The 14,526-nt window shown below is 40.0% G+C and overlaps 1 long non-coding RNA gene across 1 annotated transcript; it reads right to left on the bottom strand.

Annotated features, from left to right (window-relative positions):
* Positions 1–1,368: 1,368 nt before the first annotated feature.
* Positions 1,369–14,118, bottom strand: LOC108939254 (uncharacterized). Its single transcript, XR_001966497.2, has 3 exons — positions 14,016–14,118; positions 13,344–13,433; positions 1,369–1,420 (listed from the first exon to the last, which is right to left on the bottom strand). It is a non-coding gene; the product is annotated as an uncharacterized LOC108939254 (long non-coding RNA).
* Between the last annotated feature and the right edge of the window lie 408 nt (positions 14,119–14,526).

The raw sequence follows: 14,526 nt of genomic DNA, 5'->3' as shown, positions 1-14,526 counted from the left end.
GACATTTTTTCACAAATCTGACTCTGAGACTTGCAAAACATTTCACCTTATGTGACCATATGCTCATATTTACAATAATTTAAAATCAAAACATTTTTTTGAAATAATGCAAGTTTCAGCTGAGATCAGATATTCCTTAACTAAAGCACAGATGACATTTACTGCAGGGATATTTAAATAATGGATAAAGGTGCCATCATTATAAATACACTCTTCCCCCATGGTGACAAATTTCAGAAAAGAATATAGATTAATTTAGTAGATTTCACATTTTGACGTAAATAAAAATTGCCACATATTTGTGTAATGAAGTTCTAATGTCCTGATCTATAACAGAAAGTTGTAAGATGGAAAATTTAGTATGAATGGCATGTGAACAGCCCATCTTTGATTTCCATACCCCCAATGGCAATGCAAGAAACATGTTAGGAAGTGCGTACGGTTTACCTTCATGCTACATGAAGTTTTTAAGGGACCAATAAACCCATTGGACTTATGTGTTCTACTAAGACCTATCAATATATAAAGCCTGGATTGCCATTCCTTCCTCTCTACTTTTCTTTTCACACGCTAATTGCAGACTCCATAGTAGTTAAGACAGATCTAAAGTATTAGAAAAGGCCCATACCACCACAAGTATGAAACAGATTATAACTGTATGCATTATAACTGTAACCACTCCACTGGGAGAATTTAAATTGTTTTAATCACAGAATAAGGACATAATGCACAACTTTGGCTTAACTGTGAGATTCAAGGTCTGGAAATACAGCCTTACATATGGAACTTGCAGTGCATGTTCTCAGTCATCCCACTGTAATTTTAGAATAGCAAGTAGTGTGTGGGCATGAGAGCACAGGCTGCTCATTTAGTGTATGTAGACATGGTTGCATGTGCCTGTCAAAGACTGAAAGAACAGCAGGGACAATTAGCCCAGTCGGAGGAGCACGACCCATCTTTTGTTGCATGGTTGTTTCACATGCAAATGAGTTTCTGTTGTCATCAGGCACTGTGGACTAGTGCTATTAAGCCTGCCGCATTGAGGAAGTGCCAAGAAAATTCGGCTTCTGTGAGCAAATAGGGAGATCTGAAGGCGGCGCTACAGTCCCACACGGCATTTGCTGAGAGACATCCTATCGATGGGTGACTATGGGTGAGCAGCTGCAGGACAGAATTACAAGTACTGCACATTTCCATTGGTACTCTTCTCTTTTTAGAAGTTCTATATAAAAAGAGAGAAGTTACCTTCTCGCCTGCTGAGCTCCCAGCCTTTGTGGGTACAAAGGAGGCCTGAAGCCTGTCAGAAGAACTGGACACCTGTGGTTCCCCAAGCTGGCCCAACTCCGCTATAATATCTCTTCCCCAGTTGTGCTCCCAACTCCAACAACTATATACTGTATGAGCACCACAGGTATTTACACTGTAGAGGAGAAAAAAAGAGTGAAATTACAATTTGTTTCACAATTAATCATATAAAACTATAATTTAGAATAAATGTAGAAAATCGATGGTTGTGTGTGACATCACAGATTGCATATGTATAACAGGCTATTTCATGCCAGTATCACCAACTCATGGTTTCATCCTCTAGGAATAGCTGTAGTCTCCATATCTACCTCAGCCCCATCTTTTTCAGTCTTTTCAGTTATCATTTGTCTTCTAATATTATTTATGAACATACATTGTTTTTATGTCGAATGCTACAGTTCATAATCCCCTGAGCCCTTTGCATCTCATTTCCCATACTACTTCTCTACAAATTCATTAAGGGCACTATTCCACTGCATGACTTTGAACATTCCTGACAAACTATCATCCTGTGGCATTCGGTGTTTGTGGGCAGCAGACCCTGGTCTTCAATATGCAGTAAATGCATGTTTTTTTTTTTTTTTTCTTGCTTCCTCTTATTTTCTCATTCTTTGGCTATAGCTTTCCAGAGGCCTGCTGAACTAGCCAGTTCCATGACACCTCACAAATTGCTATCTAGCATTTCAGTGGAAAAGCACAACTGCATAGCAAAACCAGTGCAAAAATAAAGATGTAATTTACAAGTGAAATAACACTGACAAGAAAATTGTTTTGGACTTACAAGCAGATTATTTGTAACATTGACTAGCAATTGAATTCTAAATGGAATAATACTGACAAGTCAGTTACAAGACTGAATTAATTCTAAATGAAAAAGCAGATAATTTCACAGATTTTTAACAGTAACAATTAAATTAGGAGAAAATGATTTCAAGAACATGATTTATAACAGAGAAAGAAACATATTTCAAAATGACATAAAAGTGTCAAGGAGAATGTTAGCAGATATCTGGATTTTGAACTGGATTTGACAAAAATGATGTCTGGCATCCCATTCCACATATGGGAAGCAGCAGCAGCCAAGATCTTGCAGAGATCAGGGTGAGGAAAGCATTTCCCTACCGTGCTCAGATGACCCAATTCTGTAATTATCCAGATTGCAGGAGTTGTCTGTCTTTGCTGGAGAAGTGCTACCCTTCCGGGGCCGTAGGCATACAGGGCAAATACACTAAGCAAGAGCCACAGCTCCAAGAGAAAACAGCATGGAAGGCTACTGAACGGAAAGCACTACGTTACAGCATATGTTGCCTCATAGTTTTGGTGTTTGGAAATCTGAGAGAAAACAATCCAAACCTTCAGTGCTGAAAAGGAGAATAAGTGACAAGATGCAGAAAAGAGCCAAACGACAAAAAAATGAGAGAGATGACCTGAATACATTCATAGCTCTTCACTTCTTCTAGAAACAAAATGGTCAACAAGGGCATCTCATTTAGGGTAAGAATATGACTTTGTGATGTCGAGCACCGATCCCATAGATCAGTTATCTTTACCAGGTGAATTGGAAGCTGACATTACAAAGACTTTCAAAGAAGCAGTGTGCATCTTGCTCCACTTTATATGTCACCTGGAGTGAGTGAGTGCACCACATAAGTAAACAACAATGATTCATTGCTCCAACGACGATACTACATGGTTCACCCAAACCTCAACACGGCAGTAGGCAATTCCCCAAACATGGAGAGAACACATTGAGGAGATTTCCAATAGGATGAGGTCAGCAAGAGTGAAAATATGTCATACATAGTCAAAGATCAGTATATCATAGTGACACGGGATCATTAGCAATGACAGAAAAAAGCCTGAGTGATGAAGAACAGTGAGGAGTCTGAGGATGTGTCTCATATACACACATTGTCAGGTTAGGAGGCTGAGTTGTGACAGAGCTGCTGTATGTGCAAAATCTGAAAATATGATATGCTTTCGGAAGAAGTCAGCTGTTCACTTTAAATGAAAAATTGTTCAGGAGTGTGCACACTTACGGTTCACAGTAAAAAAAAAAAAAATTAACAGGGATGGAAAGATCTAAAAAATAATATACTACTCTACAAAATGATTTACATTTATTTGATGTTTTTCTCCAAACAAACTGACGATGTTAAGCTACTTCAAAATTAATTACCCATATACAGCTGAGAAATTTTACTGGAGCTACTCAGGGTAAGTACCATGCTCAGGGGTGCTATAGCTGGAGGTGAGATTAGAACCTACAGCTTTTTGGATCCAGAGGCAGCCACTGTGCCAAACTACCATGCTACCAGCTGTCTCAAGGACAGTTCAGCATCATTTTTTTCCAGCCTTATACCAGCGATGTAGAGGTTTATTGTAAGTACTAGGTTTTGACAAAATATGCAGGATATTTATTTTTTATTTTTCTGGCTTTTTCAGAACTCATGAACCTCAGAAAAATTCATTAAGCATCAATTCAGGAATTTATATGGACTGACTTTAGAAAAGGAAAAACAGAACGGTATTTTTAATTTGCTTGCTATTTCACCTTGCTTTTAAATAAATAAACATATCTGGCGAATGGAATTTTTTCACGCCAAACAACTGTGGCGCACAGCGCCATGGGTTTGGATGGGGTGAAGAAGGAATCAGAGGCAGCAATCATTTCAAACATTTTATTTAAACACTGGCACACAGGGAAATAACACCCTCGCTCCAAGGACCCCATTTCCTCCAGGACCTGCGCGTCTAGCCAGCTTTCCCAGCCTGCTTAGCACCCTGGTAATATATATTATTTATATAATATATATATTATTATATTCCCCGTACGTCACCGAACGCTAACCAATTACAATAAAACACATTTCCCGCTCAGAACAGTAACGCGGGCCGTTACACTGCCCCCCATTAAAAGAATAGCAGCTGCCCCACAAGTGTCTCACTGTCCGATGCTATACCTCACGTGCCTCCGGTCAGGAGAGCAGGTCCCGGACGCTCAACACTGGTGGTTGGGGCGGGGACAATCGCAGTAACCCACCATGCCATGGTAGTGCGCTCGGGGGTTTAGACGGCCATCCCAGTCCCTTGACCGCCTGGCCTCGGTCCCAGCGCCGCTCTTTTCCTCGCATCTGGCACGTACCAGACATGGCGGCACCAACGTGGCTTTTGCCAACAACCGCCTTGTGCTCCCAGTGCTTACTGGCTCTCGTGGGGCCTTCGCGTCCACTCTCCACAGCCACGCCGCCCCAGCTCCGTCGTCGGGGGTGAACACCCCTCTTGCGCCTCTGGTCGTCTCACCGCACGCCTCGCCGCTCGGTCACCTTCTGGCGGAGGACCTGACAAAGTTGCCCTGCTTGACACTCACGCCTCTGCCACCTCGCTACACGTCGAGCCCGCTGCGACACTTGTAAAACCGGCTGCCTCTTTTTGGGCAGCCCTCCTGTTTTTCGGCATTTGCTCCGCCGCGCAGCCCTACCTTTAAGAAGCTCAGGCTAGGCACTTCCTCCACAAAACGTCAAAAGCGGCGAAATCTTCATCTGCTGGAGAGTTCGCGCTCCTCCGTCACGGAGCCCTGCCTGTCCACAGACAAGGCACGCTGCTAAGTGTCATCCAGCACGTCGTCTGACCTCTTCGGGAAAGCGTCGCTCTCCGCGGGGCAACTTTCCTCCACACCCGACAGCGGTCCGCTGCCTCTTTCTGCCGCACTTTTCCTGGGCGCAGGGAGACCCCACTCGACCTGCTCACCTGTCTCCAGCAGCACCTCGCAGCCCTTCTCCGCCGTCTTCACCACAGCATGCGTTTCCCCTGGGTCCCCCTGGACACCCGCGCTCCGCACCCGCTTCTCCACTTTGACGTCCACCGTAGCAGGCTTTTTCTCTGCCGGACACTGTTGTTTCGTCCTGCTGGCTTCTGTTCTCGTGCCGTTTCTCCTTTCCTCCTCTTCGCTGTTCAACTGCTCCCGTATCCAGCCTCTCATCGTCCTGCCCCATCCCGCTTCTGACACTAATGTGGCGTGCAGCGCCATGGGTTTGGATGGGGTGAAGAAGGACACAGAGGCAGCGTTCAGTTTGAGCCTTTTATTCGAACTCCAGCACACAGAGAAATAACACCCTTGGTCTGAAGACCCCATTTCCTCCAGGACCTACGTGTCTAGCCAACTTTCCCAGCCTGCTTAGCACCCCCAGGCACGCTTCTCTTTCTCCCCGGCAGATGCAACCATCCCCTCATATTCCCTGTATGTTACCGAACGCTAACCGATTAGAATAAAACACATTTCCGGCTCAGAACAGTAACGAGGGTCGTTACGCAACTGTATAAACACCCCATTTTACAGTTTTCTCCATAGTTCAGCAAATAGCTTTATAGGGGCAAAACTGACTTTAAATGGTATGACATTTGGGAATTCATGGTACTTTGGCACCTTTTGGGTCAACATTTCTTACCAGAATTCTAATTGCCACATTTCTCGGTTTAAGACAGGTATGGTTAATAACTAAAGTTCGATTGGCACTAACTGAAGGTCAGCGTACACACCAGCATGATGATAATGTAAGAAGTCCAGTAGGAAAAGCAGAAGTTATTTTGTGCACAAGTACACTGTAAAGTGTACAAGGAGATTTTCTGTGGTAGTAGTTGGAATCTTTGGCACTGCATGGAGACATATAGTGCTTTAAACAAACTCAAACATCTGCAAAAGCTCTGTTTCACCGTCTTAGTCCTCTTGACTACATCACCAACGTTGCATCATCTACAACTGCTTGCCTCAAGCTAGAGCCTACCCAGCAACGCAGGGTGCAAGGCCAAGAGACACACCCTGGGTGGGACACCAGTCCCCCACGAGACACCCCAAGCGGGGCTCGAACCCCAGACCTGCCCCGCAGCGAGAACAGGCCAAACACACCACATCACCAGGCCCCCTGTGTGTAATATGAAGAATTTAAGGTAAGCCAACAGAAGGTGAAGAAAATAATAGAAACTTTTGACAGTATGTTAATATTGAGGACCTAATAAAAAGTCAGGCACTGTTTTCATTCACATCAGCTCCAGTCCTTCTTGGACTACTGTCATGTAAGTAATGTACTGTGTGTAGTGGGATATTACACCATTTTTTGACAAGAAAAGCTTCTAGTTCTTTGAGGGAACAATCAGATGGAAATCTTCTTTGCAGTCTCTATTCCAGAACTTCCAATAAAGGTTCAGATCTGCTGATTGGGAAGGCTATAGAAGGTGTTGAATTGGTTTAACAGTGTGTATGAGGGCATTACCATGGTGGGATACTGGAAATATGGAGGGAACAGTTTTTGCACCACAGAGTGCACCTGGTCCTGAAAAATGGCCTCATGTTCATCAGACATTATATGAGCATGCAGAACAATTAATGAATCTAATAACTCCAACAAGATTGCTACCAAACCGTAACCATATTGAGAGTTATGTTTGCATTTTTATAAACCGTGTTTGGAGTTGGCAACAGACATTGTGTGTTGAAGGCATCCCTTGACTTTTTCCAGATGTAAACACATCCGCATGTAGCGAAATAGTGTGAAAAATGATTAATCAGACCTTATTACTTTTTTCATTGCTGAAGAGTTAAGGTTTTGTGCTCCATAAACCAAGCTATGCATCTTTGTGACTTGGCCTTGGATACAAACATGTTCTGAATGGCGGCCCTATCATACATTGGAGCATTGTGAAGTTTACGACATACAGGTTTAAATTCCAAGTTAAACTTTTTTTTTTTCCATGAGGTATTCCTGTTATTTTGTCCATGCCCCATAGATTACAATGGAAGTACAGGTTATAGCTTCACTTGGAGTTATTTATTTATTTATCTGAGAATTTTTTTCAAGGCTACTTACATGATTCACCTACTTGCAGTTCTCTACCTATTTCATACAAATGGTAACTTTCACTAGAGCATTTCAGGGTAAGTACCATGATCAAAGGTATTGCAGCAAGTCTTGGCAATGGAACCCAGATTTTTCTAGTGCAAGGAGGCATCTTTAACCCCTACACTACCTGTTGCCCTAGTTTTGGAAATACATTCAGCTAAATAAATTTACATAATCACTTTCATAGTAACACCAGAGCACTGTTATGTCATCTCCCAAATGTATTGGAATCATGGGATACTATAATTATGCAAAGAAAGACTACATGCATTTCAATGAATCACAGATGGTACGAGGTACTCCCCTTTTCATTAAAATCTAATGTTCACGACTTATGTGGGTGCTATTGTCAGCTGATTATGGACTTTCGGAAAATGCTTTCAGTCCAAATGTTTGAAATGATCATGCCAGCTACCTCAGCCAAATACCCCTTCCTTTCTCCCTGCTTCCTCCTGCTAAGAGGAACTTAGCAGTTTCATTCTGAAAAAAAAAATGGGATTCCCATTTTTTCACCGTCTGCAGTATTATTTTTAATAAAATGCTCCCTCTCTGAAATTGTATTGATGACATTGCTGACAATGTTTATCTTCCAGCAAGGACAGTAAAACATGTTTCCATGTAGGTGAGCTTTCTGCTCTTTGATATGATACAGTATGTTTATCCTGTTTACACTATTCTCTTTTTAAATGATCAGCATCCCACTTTTTTAGTTAAGACTGAATTAAATCATAAACAAAAACAGAACACAGTCATGACAATCATACTTCAAATGAATGTACATAATTTATCCCAACTGCAGAGATGGCCTTCTGCAGAAAGATTGTCAAGTTAACATTTTTGGATGGAGATTAGAAAAACACATAACTTGCATTAATGTGGAAACTACTGGCTTTCTCACAATGTTATATGCAGATTATAATGGATATACTGGATTTGACCATTATACCTTGAGGCTGAAAACATCCTATTACTCAAATTGTTTTTATATGTTGCCTATTATACTGTTCTGAACAGAAAACTGGCAAAAAGAAGATTAGTTTCCTTCATCAGTATCTGGTTTCATGTCTGGGGCTGTGTCAACTTGAAGTATAGCTGCAAGATGTTTGTCACTAATGCGGGATTTGAATTTTGGATGGGTGAGGTTAAAAAAAAATTAATTCACACGCTTGTTCCCAAACATAGAGATATGCTTTGAAGTTTTGAGTTTTTAAGTTTTAGTTCAGTTTAAGTTTTGAGTTTCAGCCATTGTTAACACTGTCTGTGAGGCTTATTTTGGTTCTTTAACTTTCACATCCTTCTGCTTGAAATTCAGGTCATCAAATTAAACTTGATGTTTTTTCTTATCATACTGACTTTTTCTGACAAAGAAGACAAACAGGTATCTTATTCATCATGAACACATTCTCAGCCTCTGCGGCTGAAACAGTCTAGGCTCATTATGGTACCTTCCTCGCACTTTTACTAGTTCAAAAAAATTGGTCTTTAAGTGAAAATTATGTACATTTTTTTCAAACAAAAATCTTTTACATGAAAATATGTTTTTGCTTTCCATGTGGTTTGTAGTATTATTGTTTCTCTAGTTATTCATGTATTCTTCAGTACACCACTTCTGTACTAACACTATCAAATGTGGTCATGAATAACTTCATTGTCTTTAGCTAGCGGGCAAATTTGGCTTAGTTCAGAAAGGGGGTAAATACAATTTTAATGCATAAAATTGTGTAGTCTCATGACCCCATATTCACGATGTCATGTTGAAGGAGTGTAGTCTCAGAGGATTCACAGTTTCCTGACAAAATGAGATCTTTTAATAATTGAATATGTATTCCATCTGGTGGCTGAAAACCATGGCAGTGTTTATATATGTTATTGTTCAGAAATGGAAAATAAAATTGTTTCAGTTCAGTGGTACCTTCATTGGGAGATAGAAAAAATGAATGCCATTTGGTGGTACCACCTATTCCAGATTCAGTCAAAAATCAGACAATGCACTGCAAAATCAGGAGAGTGATTTCCTGATTTCAGTGAGTTTCTTGCATCCCATACCAACCATTCAACAGATTTTACTGCCTGTAAAGAAGTTATCAAAGTTGAGTCAAGGAATGCCATTTGCGTTTCCTGCCCACACCTGTACCAGGAGTATTCAAAATTCAAATTGATAATTATACATAGATGTACAGTCATGTCCTTGGGAGCACGATGAGCTACAAATGGTATTGGGGTTGCAGTGTGTGGTAGAGTGCTTTTTCTGTTGTTGAAGGACAAGCAGGATTTTCATGTTTCTGACTGTAATTACTTTTTTCAAAGCACATCCCAACTTCCTTTGCAGCTCAGAGGTTGTGTGAAGTGTGGGATGCCCCTGATGCTCAGTACATAGCAAGGCTACTCTGCAGGACGGCTCTAATTTAAATGTAAATAATTCAGCAGGAGCTGAAGGTCACCAGTAAACACCTCTTGCCATGTCTTAATCGAAAGAGCTCACTATGGAGTGGGACTGTAAATTCAGCCTTGTTCTAAGACATTTTATTTTCTTTTACATACTTTTAAGAGAAAGAATAGTATGTAATGTTAATATTTATAATTGTGATGTCTTCAACATGTTGAACAAATGTATTACATGTATTATATTAAGAGCTTCAGTAATTTCACAGAATGAAGGGGCAAGTGTGCAATTTATTAATTGATTTTTTTATTGCTGACAGTTCTTACGCTTTCCACATAAAAGAATTATAAATCAAGGCTATTTAGTTTGGGGGGGCGCGGTGGCGCAGTGGTGCAGTGGGTTGGACCGGGTCCTGCTCTCTGGTGGGTCTGGGGTGAGTCCCGCTTGGGGTGCTTTGCGGCGGACTGGCGTCCTGTCCTGGGTGTGTCCCCTCCCCCTCCGGCCCTATGCCCTACGTTGCTGGGTAGGCTCCCGCAACCCCGTATGGGACAAGCGGTTCAGAAAATGTGTGTGTGTGTGTGCTATTTAGTTTGTTTAACACCATTTTTATGTACTTTGCTGAGTGGAAGAATGAACCCTATCCTTTGTTGTTCTGTAACCCACAGGGCAAACGCACACAAGGAAACTCCGTGCAGTGATCGGAGAAAGAATGTGTTATTCTTATGTGTTATCATTTAATCAGTGCCCCATGATGCGTACATTCTTATGACAAAACATCTGGGCTTCCTTTTGCAGGGAATGAAATTTCAGTACTCAGTTTTCCTGGAAGACATAAGGTTTACTACACTGAAATTTTTGATTTAACTATGTAGTGTAATAAATTGCATGAATAAACAGCTGAAATGAGTTAAATGAAAAAAGTTTGAGTTACAATCTTGTGCTACAAATATACATTCAAATTTATTGGTTTACTTTCATGTATGGCATGTTTTAAAACCTTTTTATTGTGTTGTGATTCTAACAGGCTGTGAAGCTGACAGCAATTTTAGTAAAGCATAAATATAAGATTTGTCTGCACTTCCAAATATATTATATGTGTGAAAGATCTTTGAAAATATGTTTTATTTGCCCTGCAAAAATAGTTATTAGTGCAGAGAAAAGAAATGTATGAACTACCTGCATAATTCATCACTAAAATATTTGCTAAGTGAGTAAAATGTTGTATATACCGATGTAGTATTCTTAATCAGGGTACTTGCTTGTTGATGTTGCAGTAAAAAGATATTCCTGCTGCTCCAATTTCCTCCCGCAGTCTAACGACAGGTGTTCATGTGAACTTGTAACTGTAAAGTGTTCATGGTGTGTGTATTTCTCAGTAAATGAGTGTGTGCTTGCACTGTGAAGGACTTGTATAACCATACTTTTCATGAGCATTAATTTGTTGACCCTGTGGTATAATTTGAGAAAACTGTATTTCAGGTATGGGTTAAATATGAGGAAAAACTGTGCTTTTAAAAAAAGTGTTGCATGAGCAGTGATTCATTATTCCAATCTCATGCAGTGTCACTCACTGCAAACATTTGCACAAATGAGCATTCTAGCTGAATTTCTTCAGTGCAAAGTTTAATGCAACTGCTTTAGAGACCTTAAAACTGCTGTAACTGCCTATTCAGTTATTTAATCTAGACCAGAGCTGTGTTTGAAAGCTCCTTGTTCTGCGTCTATGAAAATAACCAAGTACATCCATCTTGAATGAATATTTGAACACTTTAATGGCATGTCACAAACAATTTACAAGATATGCAACATTTATCACCGGGGGTTGTTTTCACCTCAAATACCTTAAAGTAATTTTCATAATTATGAGATCTTTACAAAGTGCATTATGGACAGTAAGATATCATAAAGTATGCATCTGCAAAAATCCTCTAATAATTTATGCACAGTCAATTAACATTTGGGCACTTTATATTGAGACAAATTAATATTTATGAGGAGCTATGTATGGGTTCTAGAATGTTTGTTTTTCTATTGTTAATGAAGGCTCAGTAAATTCTGCTCGGTTTGCAGAACCGGATAAACAGTCATTATTTAATAAGGCCAAAATTTAAATCGAATACAAAGTGCACTGCAGTACTTTCTTGTCTCTTTAAAGCTAGATATCAGGAGCCAGAAACATTTCACATAGCTGCTCAAGCCAACTCACCTGACTACTATGGCAAGACCAGTACTTAATATTTATTATATGAAAACAGTCAGCTAGTGCTTTGCCAAGAGTGATTGACTGATCAGGTGTCAACCTCTGTTTTTGAACTTGATCGCACTTCCCATCAGTGACAGTAAAAGGCCAGCAGGTATGTTAAGACAAATGGTTATGGTTTTATTGTCATCTGTTCCTTTGTCAGATACCACTGAGCTGTTCTGTTGTGTCATTCAGTGCTCTTATTCACAGACACACTGATGTGGGCTGTGGAAGTCTCTAGAAAAGGAAACTATTTTCTGAGAAGACTATGTTTTAGCCACAATGTTACAAACTCAAGGTTTGTTTTACTTGTATTATACAATGTCAGATCTGATGCCAATGACAAGTGGTTGCTATTTTGACTGGCAAATTTTAAATCTTGGGATAAATGACAAATTTTCCCCACTTTGGCAAGGAAAATAACCTTTAACTATATGAAATGTTACTCCTGCATGAATAAAGCATAAAAAGTCACTCTCCAGACAAATAATCACTGAAAAGGTTAAGTTTTTTTCAGCATGCATGCTCTTTATGCTGAGCAGGAGATTACTAGCTATTGTGAATAAGGTTATTCCAGGGTCTCATGCCATTAAAAAAAAAAAAAAAAAAAAAAAAAAAAAAATTAAAAATTTCCTTTTCCCTATTTCTATTCTTTCCTAACTTTCAATAGTAATTCCAAGTTACTCTTTTCTTTATCTGTTAATGCACAAGTGCCATGTTCCATCAACTAATACACTGAATTTGTAAAATATTCATAAAGCACTCTTTTGTACTGAACAGGTTTTAATTTTCTTCACTTTTACTTTAAGTACATAAAAGTGGAACTAGTGTAATTGTTGGGGAGCAAAGCTGTACTCTCCATTCTGTTTAATAACTGCAGGGAAGCAGACTAAGGCTTCAAATGTAATTACACAGATGCAACAAAGAATAAGCAGCTGGACAGATTTTGAAGCTGAAATATTTGGAATAAAGTCTGCTATAATAAATGACCTGCACTACTTGTCTGTGTTCTAAATTTAATTAAAAATATTCCTAAAATGCAACATATGTGTCCTGGAGAGTTCACAAAAAGATAGAAATAATGTTTGTACTCTTAGCTAAATCTATGACAAGATTTACAGGCTGACAAATAAAGTTTCATCCACCGTTGTGAAGGGGCTCTCAAGCCCCCAGCCGTGCCCTAACCACACACACCTGGCAGGAATCAACAGGGCAGGTTATAAAAACTGCTGCTCTTAGGTTATGGAATCTCCCAGAGACAACTGCCCCTTCTACACTCACCAGCATCCTACAAACTCTTGAATATCTGTCTCCTGCCTCCTCTTCCCTGCCCTGTTTCCTTGCCCAACGACTTTCCTTGGGTTCTGATTATCGCTCCCCACCTCTATCAAAATTTAGGATTTGCCCCGCTGAACGATGTTTGCAGCTTGGTTGCAGAAACTTTGCCCGTCCCTGACCACGGCTCTTGTCTCCCCCGTAATCTTTAAAAAACACCACTGCAATTGGGTCCTACCTCTTGCCTCCCATCTCATGGTTGTGATGGGGCAGGAGCCCAGGCCATGGTCCCCTCTCCCCCATAAAGTGCAGCCAGTTAAAAACAATTCTGAGTCCAAGAAAAGAAGGAGAAGCACGATTAGAATTTTTTTCTTTCCCCCCCTCAAAGTTGTGGCATTTAAGCTGGGAATTGTGCCGAAGACTGTTCAGTTTTGTTTGAGATTGTTCAGATTCCCTGAAATTTTGACTTGGGTTATTTTGCCTTTTATTTTAGTTTTTGAATTGCTCTTCTTCTCACTTACAGTAGCTGACCTTACAGCCATTTCCTGTTCTTAATGGTGGTGTTTTGTTTTTGCAATTACTGAGAATAAACTAAAACCTGTAGTCTGTCAGCAAACGAACCCAATAACTTTCTGAATTAGATACATCCCAGCATGTGACAGCCACATTTTCTCCAAGTAAATGGCCTTAATTCGCTAAATTCTGAGAGAAAATTTATTTGTATATATAAATAAATTTGTGCTTGTCACAAGAAAGCACAAAATATTAGCATTTAGCTTCCGTTCAGTTCTTCGGCAATATCAGAGTACGTTAAACAGAGCCGTAACATAACCATCTCATTTCCATGGACAAAACAAGTACAATTACATCAAAAAAGAGAAAACATTTACAACAATTTACATGTACAAACCTTGTGCCTCTTCGGAGGGTTGCGAATCCTTATATTAAACAAATTATTTAGTTCTTGCAGCACGCAGCTAACCACAAGCTGGGATAAGTTATACCTGCGCGCCAACCGCATTAAACTAACTCGTCAAATCTAAGCGCAGGGCTCTTGGGAATACAAGACCGTGTCAAAATAAAAGCCCCCTTATAATGACCGTATGCCATTGCAATTATATAACAAAATAAAAGTACAAATACCAAAGGAGAAATTTAACAAAGGTATTCACAAAGGAAGATAAGTTTTAAACATCAACTGGGGTCCTTTACAGTGCTTCATATGATTTTTTTTTTTTTTTTAAATTAAATTTAAATATCTGTGGTGTGTTCCAAATCTCATCTAAATACCTTGATGGAATTGATGCAGAATTTCTCTGTTCTTATTCGTTCTTTGTTCTGTATTAATAACATGCCCACTCCATGCTGATTAGAAGCTGTCCAAGAGTATGATGCTGCCACCACCATACTTTATTGTAGGG

This window comes from Scleropages formosus, chromosome 19 (genome assembly GCF_900964775.1).
Source record: "Scleropages formosus chromosome 19, fSclFor1.1, whole genome shotgun sequence".
Lineage (NCBI taxonomy): Eukaryota > Metazoa > Chordata > Actinopteri > Osteoglossiformes > Osteoglossidae > Scleropages > Scleropages formosus.
The sequence above is the reverse complement of the archived record's forward strand: the minus strand, read 5'-3'. Positions and strand labels throughout refer to the sequence as shown.